General features: G+C 36.8%; 1 long non-coding RNA gene across 1 annotated transcript in view; it reads right to left on the bottom strand.

Moving 5' to 3' along the window:
• LOC110201142 (uncharacterized) overlaps positions 1–18755 on the bottom strand; it is a 53987-nt gene that overhangs the window by 23438 nt on the left and 11794 nt on the right. Inside the window, exons 2-3 of the long non-coding RNA XR_002322400.2 lie at positions 1601–1684; positions 1365–1509 (exon numbers count right to left, since the gene is read on the bottom strand). This is a non-coding gene — a long non-coding RNA (uncharacterized LOC110201142). The remainder of the gene's footprint in view (positions 1–1364; positions 1510–1600; positions 1685–18755) is intronic.

Consider the following 18755-nt stretch of genomic DNA (forward strand, 5'->3'; position numbering starts at 1 on the left):
GAACTTTTCTTAAGTTAAGTGAAGGTTTAACAGCATGGCCAGTTAATGCATTGTCTTCTGGAGAATAGCTATTTAAAAAATAGCTCCTTGTCATTTTATTTACCAATTTATGTTTCATGTATATACACATGTATTTCATTTACCACACTGCTTTAGCAGAATTGCTGCACAAAGTAAACTAGAGATGACAGGGGCAGGCTACCAAACTCACTCAAGTTGGTGCTCACTTCCCCAAGATTTCTATGCCCCTAACCCAAAAAAGAATCACTTTCCCAAAAAATACTAGATTAACACTATTTCTGCTTCCCATAATATCCCTTACTTCTTTCTCCATTATCCCATTAGCCAATGGAAATGGGAACATGAGCAGTGAGTCATTTTTCATTTTTAAAAAAATAGCTTTTGAACTTATATTTATGTTACTTATGTTTACTGAGTACTTTCACTTTGTCTCATTTTAGCATTTTAATCCTAGTGCTGAAGGTTCTTTGATTACATCTCTTGCTAGCACCCTCTAAGGCAGAATCACTGAGACCAGCTTGAAAGTTTCTAAGTTAGTGCTGAGTCACAGAGGATTATTGCATTGTTTGTGTCTAATAGCCACATGAATGTCTGCCAAATTATTCCCTATAGGATATAAGGAGATTTTTCCTAGATTTAGAGTGCTCAGGGATGATTGAAACAGACTTAGAAACATTAAGTAAGGCTCTATGACACAGTGTCAGTCCTGGAACCAGCCTAGCTTTTCTGGCATATTTTGCCACAAGAGACATGAGTTTGCGTTCAAGGATGGTGGCAACAAAGAATCCAGGGCTCAAGAGTTCTTTGGCTAATGAATCATTTTCATTTTAATTCAAAGGTTTTCTTTAGCAAATTGGAATTCAGGAGTTAGCAACATCATAAGACATAGAGAATGTAATACTTTAGTCTGTCTTAGCATCTCATAAGTGAAGAAGGAATGAGCATTTCCATTAAAACCATAGAAGTCAAAAGTAGGTCCCCAATGGTAGAACATACTGTATTAGTTAGAATTTATAACATGTAGTTAGAACATATAGTAATTAGAATTTGCTACCTCTATAATTTTATTCCCAATGTCTGGTTAACTCAGATGGACAAAGCCAATGAGGCCAAGGTCATGCATTGGACTGAGTCCTAGTTTTGTTCTACAATCACCAGCCAAAGCCTCCATAGTTTCACTCCTTTATGCTATTTCTTACAAGCAGGATGGGATAAGAGAGTGTGAATGGATGAATATAAATCCATCATCTAAGATAGAAGGGGGGAAATAACCAGTTCAACCTACTAATGGTGGGTCACAAATATTACCATTATTATATTAAGTTGACATTTTTTATACTCACTTGAAAATGAGAGGTGGCATGGCATAGCAGATAGAACACTGGATTGGGCATCAAGAAGACCAGGGTTAAAATCCTTCCTCAGACAGTTACTACCTGTGAGATCCTGGGCAAGTCATTCAATCTTTCTGAGTCTCAGTTTCCTCATCTGTGAAATAGGGATGATGATAGCACCTGCCTTATTGTAAAGTGCTTTGCAAACCTTAAATATCTTTAGAAATATAGGCTATTATTATCACCTTAGAGAGCTTAGTTTCCAGTAAAGTCCAAACATCAGATAAAGTCATCAAAAGAATCTTCAGAAAGAGAGAGCATCTTCTATCCTAGAAAAAAAAATCATTAAAGAAGGTTAAGTAATAAGTACAAGGAAAGCTCACCAGTCACAAGCTGTTTTCTCTTCTTTATACTTATATTTAGCAACTCTCTCTCTCACCAGAGATAGGTAGAATAATGAATGAAAAGAGTTTTCTTCTTATCTGGACTGAAGGATAGGTGGCCATTTACTTAAAGCTACTTAAAGGAATTAAATAGGTGTGATCACAGTCACTTTTGAATTCAAATGGCATGTCTTCTAGAGGTGCCAATGTCTTAAAACTAAATGGAGAAACCAAGAATTGGGGTCAAAACTAGAGTTTGGAGAAAAGGTCAGAAATATGTTGGGGGGGCACTAAGAGCTGAGACAGGAAGTGGGTCAGGAGCACCTCAACTGTTTGTCTCAGGTAGCTGGTTCCCACCTTAACTTAGAGTTAATGCTATGATTAGCAAGCAAGCTATTTATAAGGACTATTTTTATTGGAAACTTTATAGAATCTTGAGTCACGATAGGTTTCATATTCTCATGTCTTGTTGGGTGTGATAATGAACAAGATGGTGCTTAGATAAATAGATAGAAAGGTAGATAGATCGACAGAGAAATAAGTAGACAGACAGATGGACAGACAAACAGATAGACAGGTTAGATAGATAGATAGATAGATAGATAGATAGATAGATAGATAGATAGATAGATAGATAGATAGATAGATAGATAGATAGATAGATAGATGGATAGATGGATAGATGGATGGATGGATGGATGGATGGATGGATGGATGGATGGATGGATGGATAGATAGATAGATAGATAGATAGATAGATAGATAGGTGGATGGATAGACAGACAGATAGATAGATGGGTGGGTGGATGGATGGATAACTGGATAGATAGATGATCCAAAGAAAAAGAAAAGAAAAAACCAAGAAAAGGTAAAGAGAAACCAAGAACAGGGTCTTTAGACATAATTTTATTTTACACTATTTTATCTCCATGAAAGGCAGCATGGCATTATGTACAGAAAGCCAGCCTCAAAGTCAAGACCTGGATTCAAAGCCTGTCCTCCACCACCCTGCCTCCATAATGGTTGTGTAAACCTGGGCAAGTTACCTAACCTCTCATGTCCTCCCTAAGACTGAGAATTGTAGAGAAAGTTCTGACTTGCATTGATAGAGGGAATTTCCTCAACCATTAGTTCTCTGTACCAGTGAAATCACAGGTCCAATTCCTCTGCCTAATTTATTTCTAGATCACATTTTCATGGTAATCCTACCAAAGAAAGTTTGTAAAAATATGATCTTAGTTTAGAGGATAAAAGGTAAAACAATGACTTTTTTTTTCCTAAGAAGCATGATTCCATCAAGTCTCCTGTGCCTAGAATGTTCTCCCTCCTCACTTCTGCCACTTAGAATCCCTAACCTCCTTCAAGGCTTAACTCAAATGCCACCTTCTTCAGGAGGCCTTACCTAGTCTCACCAGCTACCAGGGCTTTTCTCTCTAAGGTTATCTTCCATTAACTCAATATGTATTTTTTCATATGCCTCTTTACATACAAGTTTTCTCCCTCATAGAAAGTAAGCTCCTTGAGAAAAAAAATTGTTTTCACTTCTTATTTGAATCTCCAGGGCTTAGGAAAGGGACTAGAACATATTCAATGCTCAACAAATACTTGTTCTGTAACAACAAGCAGGTGGGCATTTCTCTGAAGCACAGCCCTGTGATGATGTGAGCTTTGGAGGGATACTTGATTCCTAATTGGTTGAGAGACCTCTGAGCCCTCATTATAGTGTAAGTATAGAAAGAGGCTTTAGAAGGGAGTTCAAGAGAGATAGGTGAGAGGAAGGGCATGAATGAACATTTCAATGGTGGATGGAAGATCATATCAGAGCCACAGATATATGGGGAAGCCAGCCTACCTGATGTGTCCCTTGATTTCCAGCACCTGCATTCACCCTTCTCCACCAAAGACTGATACAAATATACTCTTCTGGTGAGATTGTTCCATATTTGGTTGAACTGAGATTTTATCTCACTCTCAAAGAACTCTTCTGTATTCTTTCATCTGCTCTAACCTATATAATTTTACTGATTTCAAATGTTTGTTATTTGTTTAGAAAAATGGATTTCCTTACCATCTGATTTGTGTGTGTGTGTGTGTGTGTGCGCGTGCGCACGTGTGTGTGTGTATGGGTATCAAGCATTTGGTGGGAGGGAGCTAAGCTGGCAAGAGTAAGCATTACCAGTTCTTTTGAGTGAACACAGAAAGTGACTTTTGTTCTGAACCCTACAAGAGATCATTACTCTACTAGACTGCAAATATTTGAGTTATAGTAGACATGTATCATTCTAGTTCAATATCCTGTTAGAGGCAGACAAGTGAATGAGGGAGTGCCCCCTTCCTGCTCCTCCAAAAGTCAAGGATCACCATCTCCCTTGGAGACTGGGTACACCAGGTCAGATAAACTATTAATGCTTGAATGCTATATGTCTCCCAACTGTATGTATTTTAGATCACTAACTTCTTATATTACACTTGATGACTGACTAACTGATGGACTGATCAATAAGTAGAAATATACAGCTTTAGACCTGAATGGTTTGTTATTAGTCAATTATTCTAATCCTTCATTTTATAGAAGAGAAAACTTAGATTACATTTATGAATTTTGAATTAGCTATCACTCTCACTTTTAAAGTAGTAGACAAATAAATGTAAAAAATTTTTAAAAGTAAGTGACATTTTTTTTGGTGAGGTAATTAGGGTTAAATGACTTGCCCAGAGTCACACAGCTAGTGATATGTGTCTGAGGCTGGTTTTGAATTCAGGTCCTCCTGATTCCAGGGCCAGTACTCTATCTACTGCACCACCTAGCTGCCCCAGTAAATGACATTTTCAAGAAGAAAATGGGGGAAAAAAACATACACTAGACCCAGACTAGTGCTAGAATATTATAGAGAGGCAGGATGATGTGGTTTAGAGGACCAACCTTAAAGTCATGAAGACCTGAGTTTAAATCTTATTTCTGGGCAAGTACTGAGTTAGTGACACTGGGCAAGTAATTTTCCATGATTTAGGCAACTCTAAAACTATAAGTTGCCTACTAATTGTGGACAGTAGAAGATCCCCTGTTCCTTAGACCCACAAAATCACAAGTCTGGACAAATGGAAAAGTAAGAAATTTAGAGTTGGAAAGAACTTTAGAGGCTGCCTTGTCCAACTCCATCTTGTCATCTCATTCATTTGAAGAATTCCCAATAAATTCCACTCATCAACACAAATTAGCAATTAGTCTATAATTTATAGTCCTAGTTATCAGGAAGATTGGAAAGTTAAATGGCTTGCCCATTGTCACAAAGCTAGCATGTGTTAGAGTTAAGATTTGAATTCAAGTCTTCGTGATTTCAAGGCCTGTCCTCTATTTGCTATGGCATATTACCTCTCTGAATAGAGATAGCAAAAAAAAAAAAATAGGATCTTACATTTGGAGGTAAGTGGGATCAAAAAGGTCATCTAATCTAAGACATTCATTTAACCTTAGGAAATTTAGGAAATTGAGGCCCAGAAATATTAGATGATTTGGACAGTATCAAATAGGTAGTAAGAAACAAAGCCAGAATTTGAACACAGGTCCTTTGACTCCAAATCCAGAGCTCTTTTCACTATTCCTTTAATATTATAGTCCAAAACAATCTTTCTGGTTTTAGGTCCCTCTCTGAGACTCATAGAGCTGACTTTATAGTAAGCTGCTTCTGCTCTGGACCCAATCCTTTCTTCTTCTTCAAAACTCTCACCCCATTCTAGTCTGGAAACTTTTACATCCCATATTTATATAGCCAGGGCCTCACTGATCAATCCCTAGCATCTCCCTACCTATAACATTAGAGATGGGAAACTAATCAGACACATTCTAATAAGGACTCTTCCTCCTCCTTGCAAACTCCATGACCTTTGGCTATATTATCAATTTTGCCTGGTATGGAGTAGATAAAGGGCTAAAGTATCACACATATTGACTAGGAAGAGAAGTGGACAGCTGATGAAAACTTGGTGCAGAAAACTAGGCCAACCCCTCCTAACAATCTTTGCTGACCTCATCCCTCTTTCTGATGTGGCCCAAAGTCCATTTCATCCAAAACCCAGTAACACACACACACACACACACACACACACACACACACACACACACACACACACACATCCCTTCTTCTTTCCCCCATCTTTTCCTCCTCCTCCTTCCGTGATTGAGACCAGTTGTATCCACCTTCTTCTGATCACTGAGACCTACCACGATTCTCTATCCTAAAGCCTTATTCCCTTTCCCCAAAGTCTCTGACTCTTCGTGTCTTACTCTAAGCCTTGATTCTTCCCTCATATGAGTTTAAACACCCCATAATAAAGGCTTAAAACTTAGCTCATTCCTGGCTTATCTCTCTCTTTTGTGAAAGTTTCCTCCAAGTCCCAAAACCACTCAAACAGGATAGGACAGGATGATATTGCCATCAAGTTATGGTGGGGGAAGAGGTTCTCTCAAGGCATCAAAATAATAGAAAGGCTTCTATGAGTAGTTCCCTTCACTTTGAAAGATAAAAGTGGAAAGAAAACAATAATAGTTGCAATTTGATTAACAACAGTCTCAGAGTGTCACAGAGGGGAAACAAAGGTTTTGGGGTGAGCAAAGAAGGAAACCAGAGAAATGATTTGATTTGGAGAAAAGGAAAAGAGGGAGAAGACAAAATGATATTCCTATTTACAAATGTGACAAAAGAAAAAGAGAAACATTGAAGTTATAGGCTTAAACAAAATAACTGAAAATTGGATCTGTTAACCTGTATGAAAAGAACTAAGTGGAAAATTGAAGAATTAGTTTTTATTCAAAGATTTGTATATCATTTGCAAACATTAATTGTACTCTATGGTATAAATAACATAAACCCAAAATGCAGAAAGGCAGAAATTTTAAATATATTTTTATATACCATAACACTATAAAATGGTAATCAAATCTTATCAAAAGATTCACAGACAAGTAGAGAATTTACTAAGTAATACTTGGGTAAAAACCAAGTTATAGAAATAATAAGACATATTAAAGATAATGACAAAAGCAATAAAGCATATCAACATTAATGAGACAGAACCAAGAGAAATGTGTGTCCCTGAACTTTTATATTAGCAATAACCAATAGAAATCTGACATCTACAATCCTATAAGCCAAATTAAAGAGTAAGAGCCATTTACTAGTAAGAGGTCGAAGGGTATTCTCAGCTCAAGAAATAAAAACTATCAATGTCCATTTAAAAAGTGTTCAAATATACTAATAATCAAAGACATGCTGATTAAGGCAACTCTTAAATTCACCTCATACCCTTTAAATTTGCCAAGATAGTAAAAGAACATAAATTCAAAGCTTGTGTGGTTCTGGGAAAGCTGACAATCATATCTATAGCTGGAAGAGCTGTGAATTGTTTCAGTCCTTTCATAGAATAATATTTAATTATACTGTAAAAGTTTGAAAACTATTCATAAACTGTAATCCAATTATCTCACAATTAGGCTTATATATTAAGGAACTTATTGACGGGGAAAAAAAATAAAGATGTGCAAGAATATTCATATTACCACAAACTGGAAATGAAACTTTCATCCTAATGATTGGGGAATAGTTGGATAAATTATAGCATATCAATGTAATAAAATATTATTGCATGATAGGAAAAGACGAATATGAAGAATTCAAAGAAACATGGGAAGACATATGAAGTGATATGAAATGAAGGCAGAAGAACCACAAAAACCAATATGTATGCTGACTACAACTATACAAATAAAGCCAATACCAAGAGCAACAAAATTCATATTTAATATATGAACAATTTTGTTACTATCTTGTTAAAATGAATACACTCAGCTTTTTACATGTAAATAATCATTAAATAACAGCAGAATATAGTTACATATACAACCACCTAAATGATTTTTTTTTAATTCTACCCATAGATGGAAATCAAAATAACTTGTTGGGTTTTTTTAATTAAAAAAAAAGCACTAGCATGTATGGTGAAATATCCAGTTTTGTTACTTTCAAGCCATACTTCTAAACCATTTGTTAAAGATAATCAATTTAAATCGGTCACTGTTTGACAATAGGGAGGTCCTCTAAATGAAAAGGACCTAACCTTAAAGTGGATTTACAAAAAAGAAAGAAAGAAAGGTAGTGTAGACTCCTTAGCCCACTCTCCCTGGCTAAGATCTCTGTACAAGGATTTCCTGAAGGACAAAAACACTATATTCTGAATCACTAAACTAGCTTTCTGATATTTGCCAGCTCTTGACTATGTCAGTGAGCACTTAGAGATCCTCAGAGGAAAGGTGGTATATTTCACTAAAATGTTCCACCAACAAGTAATGTGCATTCATTTTATACAGCTGAGACTTCAGGAGATCCCAGGGAGTGGTAGAGCTAGGAAAAAAAAAACTAAGACTTCAAATTCTGGGGCTTATGTTCTTATCACACTTTATGGCATACTCTTTCATGATCTCCTTAACAATGATAATGATGGGGGCAGCTAGGTGGTGCAGTGGATAGAGCACTGGCCCTGGATTCAGGAGGACCTGAGTTCACATCCAACCTCAGACACATAGCATTTACTAGCTGTGTGACCCTGGGCAGGTCACTTAATCCCATTGCCTAATCAAAAAGAAAATGAGGACTATGATAATGATGATGATAAAGATGATAATCATGTCAAATATTAAAGTATTTGAATGAGCATAAATGTAATAAGGAGACTGGCCAATGATGGCCCAGTCCTTGGAACATTAACAATATTCTCCACCTGCTAACAATTTATGTGGAGGCTTGGTGAACCTACTTATGGAAACATATGATAAGAGAGCCTTATCCTTCCCAGCTACAGAGCATGAGCAGGTATGCTCTGGCTGTGTCCTGTCATCAGGGTTTACTAATGACAACAAAACACTTCTTAATTTGGCTAGAACACTGTGTATACAAAGGCTCAAACAGATGAAATCTTCCTCTTTTTCCTGGTGATGAGAGCAGAAACTACTGTGGACCTCCAAATAGAGAAGGAGCCTGGAGCCCTTTTTCCCCACCTGGAAGCCATGTGGCCATGAATACATGGCACCACCATTTCTTCCGTGTCTGTTGTGTTTCTTCCTACTTTTAAGTGAATGAGTACTGAAGATGGGACGAACCAGATTTCAACCTTATGAACTTCAAAAGGCTGAAAACTGGTGCATCCTATCTCTGATATTCATTCGCCTAGGATTAGGAAAGAATAAATACAATAGAGAGAATAAACAGAAATAACATGCATTCATAGCCACATGGAAGTCAAATGGGGAACTAAAGCAGCTGTGGCAGTAGGCAGTATTGCCATTGCTACCTTTCTCCCCTCCCCTACCTGGAGACTTATAGATATTTTTGTCTTGCTGGCCAGCAGGGAAATGAGATCTTGCCTGTTCAGTATTTTTGTATGTATGCTAAATTGCAACAACCAATTAAATTCTTTTTATCATCACACAGCAAACTGACAGATAATAGAGAACACTAATATATGTGCTTGGAGGAATAGGCTCTTTCATCATTCATTTCCAGACGCAGGCTTTGCCAAGTTTTCATGTGAAATGTTGACAGACGACATTACATATGCTTCAAGGACTGGGCCCCAAATGACCAGTCCCTTCAATACAAATAAACTTATTAAATGTGATCCAATTGTGTTTTTTGAATACAGATTGATTCCAAACTTACCTCCAGATTGGGAATAACTTGCAAGAACTTTCCAAGGATAAGCTGGTTTCTAAATTATGCCAGAATATGCTGACTTGTTGAAATATGGAATAGTAGTAATATGTTAGAGCTCTCTGGGGCCAAGTCCCCTTCACTTCTCTGATGAATGTAGTGTGCTATGAGTCAATGCTCATGGTTGATATTTAATAAATGTTTGTTGAATTAGATGAGGAGTTACTTTAGTCTACTTCAAGTTATAAAATTCAAGGAAGAAATGGGAAATTCTTTCTACCAAGAGTATAAGTATTGGCTGGGTGTGAAGAGTATAGGTGTCTAACCCCAATCTTCTCCCCACTGGTTATTCTCCTGTAAGTCAAAGGGAAAGGAGTATATTGGTTGCAGTGAAATCCAAGATTAAACAATAGCCCTCAAGATTGAACAGTAGATCACCATTGGCCAAATGACCTATTAAGATCACAAATGACCAATTGACCAATTAAGGATATTTGCTTTAATGAACTTTCTCAGCTAATTTCTGATATGACTCACTGTCATACTATTCATAATTACTTTTTAATTGGATTATGGGCTGGGGAAATTAGAAGTGGGTGCTGTTGACATAATCCTGTTCAATAACAAAAAATCAAGTGCTTACAGTAATATACTCATGCTTAGCAGTTAAACTCTTCACCCTATGCCCAGACCTGCTTTAAGATAGTCTCAATCTCTCTTTGGCTCATAGGGAACTGTCCATCTTTCTACCCTAGATGCAAACTTTTTTTTTGTGGGTAGCACAGCTAATCTCCTTGGGTTAAGGGTTTAGTAGATATGGATTTAGCCAATCTGACTCAGCTCCCATTCCTACTCTAGGAGAACTTCTTATCAGTTGTCTCAATGCATTTACTCACAAAAGTATGGAAGATTTGTGTAGTTTTTAAATCACAGTATTCAAAAAGAAATGCAAACACATATTAACCTTAGTACATAAACTTGGTGCCCTGAAGGTCCTTCCCAAACCAGACAACCTATATCCCTTATCTACAGGCAAACAAAAAAAAGAACTCCACTCCTATTAAGATCTTGCGAGCATACACCCCACATCTGCTCTACTCACAGGGTCCCAAATTAGGTTAAGTACTCCATAACAAAGCTCATCTCCTACTGAATCAGGCGGTCTTTTTTTCCTCCTCTAAGGACAACTCAGTTCCTAGACTCTATCTGTAATGGAATGGATGGTAATTTGGCATCCAAGCAATCTCATCTCAAAGTGCTATAGACTGACAGTCCTCTGCTTTGACCATCTCACATTTATTTTTGTCACATAAACTCATCACTTGCACCAAGTCTGCTCATGCTCAAGGGAAACAGCATTACTATTAAAGTCTTATTACAAGAAAACACCTGCTAGATAAGGAAGAGGCTACGTCTAGACCAAGGGAAATTTTGCCTCTCTCTGTTCTTCCCTTTGAAAAGCCCCAGATGTTTCACCTTACAGCCCACTCCATCACTACCTCTGACAATTTTGTGGGCAGGGCCAATGGGATAGGGTAACTTCAATTGACAGGCAAAGAGTGGAATGGAAGCATAGACTCATATCTCACTGCATCTTGAAGACAGAAAGCTACCCTCTCCTTGACTCTGCTTATCTCATTATTTGATTTAGGACTATTGGGAACACAGAACACGTGATTTGACAATGGTAAGAGAATTTTTTTCCTTTTTATTTTTGTATGGCTAGGAGAGATTCTTTCCACATTTTATTTTGTTTTCAATCTGAATAAACTTCTTGTTTGTCTATATAATCAGTGAGAAGATTTAAAAGAATGGAATGACAACTTGGATGTCCTCCTTTAAACTCTTGATTCCCAGTATCCAGATATGTTCAATCAATATAGTCACACACAATGACATTATTATTAGGGACTAGTATCTTACATGAGAATTTCTAAAGTGATTTGATTCCACTCATTTATGTAGACTTGAAGTTTTTATTCTTTGCCCTTGGAATGTAAGCATTTATAATGTACTGCATTCAGATGATATAATAATATGTCATATTTATATCTTACTTTTCATGCAAAAGCTCAGTGTACTTCCTATAGACATTTTAAGTATAATACAGAGTTTAAGTAACTTAGAGTCAGTTTTGGTTTTGTGCTTAATGGAGCTTAGTAATTTATCTACTGTGGGATTCTACAAAGATGCAAGATCCTTTTTTGGTATGGTTGGGGATTTAGAGAGATGCTACTCTCTTACAGTAAGCCAAGCAAACATTTGTATTGAAAAATCCAAGTTTATATATGCTATTTAGCTTATTTATTGTTATTCTTATAAGAGATTTCTAGTAAGGCTAATTACTCTTTCCAACAAGACATTCCCTATGGGTTTCTTGCTGTACTAGGTTAGCAATGGACTCTAGCCTCACTCTTTGAGAGTGAGGCTGGCTACATCACTCCTTCACAGTTCTAGGGGTACCCTTGGGAGGGTTATTCTCTAATGATATCAGCTTGAATTCCTATTATAGTGCATTCTCGCCATTGTTAGTTGCCAATGGCTAGCACCCCAGTTCCATTTAAGAAATTAGTGTATGTAGCTTTTACAAAGGGATATTTGCTTCAAAGGTATAGCAAGAACAGAGGCACACACAGTGTCCCCCAATACTGGGAAGCATGATATCCCTATACCACCTTGATCCCTCGGAAAAGTAGTCTCAGACATAACACAGTTTCTATAGAGCATTGATTCCACCAAGTTTACATTCAAATACAGCATAACTACTGGATGAGTCTGCATCTTAGTTACCATTGGCCAATGACCCATTCCTAAGAACTTCAGTGCTGAAACGGCTGATCATAAAACCTGACTTTCCTGGAATTCCATCCCCAAACCTCCATTGCTTGAACTCCTGTTAGCTTGCCCTCCTGACCTATCAACATTTCCAGGGTCATCTCCATTTCTTCACCTAAAATAGGAAAGAATAAATATAAGGAGGAAAGGAATAGAGACCCATATTCATGGAGCTACCTCTTGGCCTCAAATGAGTAAGAGCTAGGATCTCTCATCTTTTAGCACTGTCTTGCTGAAATCAGACAGGAAGGAAAAAGACTGACCAAGGTCCAGACCCTGATTGGCTAGTGTCTTTTTAATGTATCCCAGTTTTTGCTTCATAGCCAATCAAAAAAGATTCTTTTCACCACATGGTAAGCAGACTGGAAGCACTTACAGAATGTTTGTACATGCTGCAAAGTAGAAGATTGCATCTGTCCAGTATGCTAAATATGCCCCTAAGGACTGGACTAATTGGCTAGACCTCTGTTATATTAGCACTTGTATAAAGATGATAAACTATCTAAAATAAAATTATCTTTCAATTGTTTATAGATAGATTACTCAGTTTATGGATAACTACAATCCTCCCTTACATAGCTTTCATTGGTCACCACCCCCATTGTCAATAGGTAAATCGTTTAAAAATAAAAGATCATTTTAATATCTGAATATATTTTCTTCTTTGGAGAAAAGTCTCTAAGGAAGATTTTGCTTTACCAAATCAAGGACTTTTTTACAGTAAACAAAGTGGTCTAGCAGCACACATATATCTTGGATAGATACTGCAAGTGAACAAAGAATAGAGCCCAGAATTGAATGGGGGAAGAAAACAGGATGGATTGCATTTGGGAGATGTTACAATGCTTTAATAATTCCAAGTTTCTACCTCAAACAACCCATCTTTCTAATACTAATATTCTTCTGTTTATGTCATATGGCCATGAAACATGTAATTCCATCTTTTGAGGTTCCAAATCACAGGTTAGCCTAATGGCACTGGAAAGATACACGGTAGGCCTAAGTAAGCTGAATTATATTACCAATGACAAACTGTGCACAAGAAGCATAAAAAAAATATCATCAGAGAGATATATGACCGGAAAAGCAGATGGGTTTCTCATGTAGCAGGTGAGTAGGATAACATATGGACAGCCTATATGCTGCATTGGCATCCTTACAGTATTAAGAGAATAGAACAAGAGTTTTTTATAATTTTGTTGTAGCATGAATCCCTTCTCAGGGCAATGTTTTTAGATGCATAAAACAAAACATATAAGATTCCAAAGGAAATACATTTGTCATCATATTTTTAGGCTCACATGGTGGCAGCACCAGCAGTAGGCCTTGGAGGTAGCCTTTAGAATGTCAGCAGTTTTGGGAGCTCTCAGCCCAGAGAGAATAAGAGGGGAAGACAACTGGTCAGAAGGAGATTACAGGGACTCCTTTGCTGGCACTGGGTACAGCAGGCATATAACATGCCCACAAACAGTTCTGAGTCACAATGCCAGGGCTCAGAGGAACACAAGCAAGAAGGAGCCCTGGTCACACAGTCAAGACAGAGAAGCACTAATGCTTGTGGCTGGGGAGAGCAGGGGACGTAGTCACAGTTCTAGGGTCAAAGGGCACTAGTACTTGTAGCTGAAAGGGAGCAGGAGCCTTTCTTCCTCAGTAAAGACTGGATCACAAACCAGGAGAGCAATGACCACACCTCTCCCTGGATCACACTACCTTGGAAGCACTGAAAAGTTGCAGACACTCAAAAACTAGCTCTGAAAACAACAGCACGAGAAAGCCTGAAGCTTAAGACAATGCCCCCCACCCCCAGGTGAGCAGAGCCCAATTTTAACATAAAGTTCAAAGTCAAGAAATAGGCTGAGAAAATGAGCAAACAACAACAAAAAAAAAGAACTTGACCATAAAAAACTACTATGGTGGCAGGGAAGATCAAGACACAAACTCAGAAGAAGACAACAATGTGAAAACAGTTACAAGCAAATCCTCAAGGAAAAATGCTAATTGGACCCAAGGCCAACAAGCATTCCTAGAAAAGTTAAAGAAAGGGATAAGAATGCTAGAAAAAAACTAGGAAATGAAATGAGAATGATGCAAGAACATTATGAAAAGAGAGTTAATAACTTGGTAAAAGAGACACAAAAATATACTGAAGAAAATAACACCTTAAAAAACAGAATTGGCCTAATGATAAAAGAGGCACAAAAATTTACTGAAGGAAAAAAAACTCCTTAAAAAGCAGAATTAGACAAATGAGGAAAAAAAAGGCTCACTGAAGAAAATAGTTCCTTAAAAATTAGAATTAGGCAAGTGGAAGCTAGTGATTCCATGAGACATTAAAAAACAGTAAAAAAAAAAAAAGTCAAAATAATGGAAAAAAAAGAAGAAAATGCAAAATATCTCATTGGAAAAACAACTGACCTGGAAAATAGATCTGAGAGATAAGTTAAGAATTATTGGATTACCCGAAAGCCATGATCAAAAAAACAGCCTAGACATCATATTTCAAGAAATTATCAAGGAAAACTGCCACAATATTTTAGATCCAGAGAGTAAAATAGAAATGAAAAGAATCCACTGATCACTCCCTCAAAGAGATTCCAAAATGAATACTCTCAGGAATATTATAGCCAAATTCCAGAGCTCCCAGGTCAAAGGGAAAATAATGTAAGCCAGAAAAAAATAATTCAGATATCATGAAGGCATAATCAGGATCACACAACATTCATCAACTTCTATGTTAAAGGAGTGGATGTGATTGTCCAGGAGGCAAAGGAGTAGGATTTCAACCAAAAATCACTTGCCCAGCAAAATTGAGTATAATCCTTCAGGAGAAAAATGGATACTTAATGAAATAGAAGATGTTTGAAGGAAATTATCTTGTGTAAAAAAGGGCATATTAGCAAGAGCTTTCATAGTGGAGGGGAAGGTGGTGGCAAGGTGGGCAATGTTTGAATTTCATTCTCATAAGAATTGGTTCAACAAGGGAAGTGTATATATAATAGACTCAGTTGAGTATAGAAATCTATTTACTCAATAGAGAACTAGGAGAAGAAGGGATTTAAAAATAGGGAGGGGTATAACAAAAAGGAGGCCAGATTAAGGGAGGCAGTACTCAGAATCAAAACAGATTTTTGAGGAGAGACAGGATAAAAAGAGAAAGAGAAGGATAAGTAGAAGAAAAATTATAGGGAAATATATAGTTAGTGATCATAACTGTGAATATGAATGGATTGAGCTCACCCATAAAACAGAAGCAGACAGCAGAATGGATTAGAAACCGGAATCCAACAATATGTTGTTTACAAGAGACATACTTGAAACAAAGTCATACACAGAGTTAAAATAAAGGGCTGGAACAGAATTTATTATGTTTCAGATGGAGTTTAAAAAAAAGTCAGGGGTAACAGTCACGATATAAGAAGTAAAAATAGACCTAATTAAAAGAGATAGTCAGGGAAACAACATTTTGCTAAAATGTACTATAGATAATGAAGTAATATCAAAAATTTTACAGCAAGTTTCTCTAATAAAGGCCTCATTTCTCAAATATAAGGGAACTCAGTTAAATTTATAAAAATAAGAGCCATATACCAATTGATAAATGGGCAAAGGACATGAACAGGCAATTTGCAGAAGAAATCAAAGCTATCTATAGCAATATGGAAAAAAATGTTCTAACTCACTATTAATTAAAGAAATGCAAATTAAAACAACTCTTCAGTACCTCCTCACACCTATCGAAAATGACAAATGGTGGAGGGGATGAGGGAAAATAGGTTCACTAAAGAATTCTTACTGATCCAACCATTCTGGAGAACAATTTGTAACTATACCCAAAGGGTTACAAAACTGTGCATATCCTTTGGCCTAGAAATGTCACTACTAAGTGTCTACCCAAAACAGTTCAAAAGAAAAGGAAAAGGACTTGTATGTACAAAGATGCTTATAGCAGCTCTTTTTGTGATAACGAAGAATCGGAAACTGAGGGGATGCTCCTCAACTGGCAAATGGCTAACCAAGTTGTGGCATATGATTGTGATGGAGTACTATTGGGCTCTAAGAAATGACAAGATGGGTGATTTCAGGGGGAAAAAATTGCAAGACTTATATGAACTGATGCAAAATGAAGTGAGAAGAGCTGGAAGATGATTGTGCACAGTAACAACAATGTTGTAATGATAATCAACCATGAAAGACTTGGTTACTCTGATCAATACAATGATCCAAGGCAATTCCAAAGAACTCAGTGATGAAAAAAATGCTATCCACTTCCAGAGAGAGAGAACTCATTAACTCTAAGTGCAATTAAAGTATAATTTTCCATTTTTTTGTGATATGGCTAATATGGAAATATGTTTTACATGATTTCACATGTATAATTGATACCACTTTGTTTACCTTCTCAGTGGGAAAGGGAGGCATGGGAGAGAGGGAGAGAATTTGGAACTCAAAATTTAAAAAAGAAAACAATCTTAATAAATAAATAATAAAATTTTAAAAATAAATTTGTAAGAAAATGGAAAAAAGAATTATGCAAGAAAAGCTTTTAAAAATTATTTTATTTAAAAAACCCCATATTTTAAAAAAGCAAGTTCACTGACCCCTAGTCAAGATTAAGAGCTCTTTAACTAAAGCAAGGTCTCCAATATGTTGGGTGGGAAGAACAGATGAGAAGTCCAAAAGAAAGAGAAGGCTTAGATGGATGTAATTTGCACTTTTGGTGTGTCAATGAGATCTTAGGCTAAAATACTGAAAGGAATGCTATCATCCATCTATATAATGAGCCAAAGGAGGAGGGAAGCCTGGTATGTCTGGTGAATGGTAAGGTGGAGAAAAAAAAAAGTTAAAGTTATTAGAGAGAATAAGGAGGGGATGGGGGGAAGGATCTAACGGGAAAATCAGCAACTAAAAAATATGTGTTACAAGGTACCCACGGTTGCAGATGAGAAATATGTTTGTAAGCAAAAGTGCATTGGGGGGCTGACGAATAAGGCACTTATTACAGGTCATAAGAGCTGGAAATTGGCTTTGCTTTTAGCTAGCTATGGGACCTTAGGCTAGTCACTTAATCTTTTTTGCTCTTAATTTCCTCATTCATAAATGAGGCTGTTGGAATACATGAACTCTAAGAGACCTTCTAGTTATAAAGTATAAGAATTTAAGATTTAAACTATTTTCTCATACTCATTTCACTATAAATCTCATATGGATGGTTTAGAGGCAATAGACCAATAATGACTTAGAAAGCTTCTTAAAATCTTCTTTCAGGCTTTTTTTTTTAAAGGCAATTGGGGTTAGGTGACTTACCAAGGGTCACACAGCTAGTAAGTGTCAAGAGTTTGGTCTGAGGTTGGACTTGAATTCAGGTCCTCCTGACTTCAGGGCCAGTGCTCTATCCACTGCGCCACCTAGATACTCCATCTTTTAGTCTTTTTCTTGTGGGCTTCAAGTTGCAGCCATTCTTTGCTGTCCCCAAAGTTTCAGAGATTATGCTGCTCTTTCTGTTTTCTCTCTCTAGTTCTGGAAGGAAACTTAGAGATTCACTTATCTGAATTCTTCCTCTCTTTCCTTTTTCTTCATATTCCTCTCCCATTCTGTGTCATCCCTGTCTTTCCCAACCTTTTGATCTTAATTGGGTCTGTCTTGATGACTATAGACTGATGGCATTCCCAGTGCCCATATAAACTAAGTTGTCATCACAGAAGTAGCCAGTAGTTATCATGCTAATGTGGCAGAGATCATAACATCTAATTTTACAGATAAGGAAACTGAAGGCCTAAGAGGTGAAATAATTTAATTTTTAACTAATTTTCTTCTATTAACAAGCATTTTTTCTCCCTTCACTCCCTTCGCCTAGAAAAAAAGAGAAAAACAAAAAACAAAACTCTTACAACAAATACAGACAGTCAAGTGAAACAAATCTCCGTACTGGTTGTGCCCAAAATTGTATGTCTTATTCTACATATTTAATCCATCACTTCTCTGTCAGGAGGTGGGTAGCATTCTTCAACTTTGGTCTTTTGGAATCACAATTTATCATTGCACTGATCAGCAGAACTAGAAGTGACTTTTCCAAGGTCGCACAGCTAACAAGTAGCAGAGCCTACATTCAAATTAGATTCCACTCCAAATCCAGGACTTTCCCCACTATTCCATGCGGCCATAGCAAATGATGCAAACTGCCAAGTTTATCTAAAAAGTTGCAAATCTATAATGTATTATGTTTTGCTCTTTGTGCTAAAGTTAAATGTAAAGCAAGGAAGTATGAATTTCAACAAGTTTGGCCATTTGTTCTCCTCTTGACTTTGTTACAGAATGTCTTTCCCAATCTCTCCCATCACCAATTCCTTTCAGCAGTGCATAAGCACAAATTAATAGTTAGTTCAGTAAGGTAATGATGCACTGTGCCTCGTATGTTTGAAACTTAACTTAGTTTCTAATTGCCCAAAATTGCATAATTAAGTATCATGACCTATAAAAGC

The sequence above is a fragment of the Phascolarctos cinereus genome, unplaced genomic scaffold, assembly GCF_003287225.1.
Source record: "Phascolarctos cinereus isolate Bilbo 61053 unplaced genomic scaffold, phaCin_HiC Scaffold_4;HRSCAF=312, whole genome shotgun sequence".
NCBI classification, from domain to species: domain Eukaryota; kingdom Metazoa; phylum Chordata; class Mammalia; order Diprotodontia; family Phascolarctidae; genus Phascolarctos; species Phascolarctos cinereus.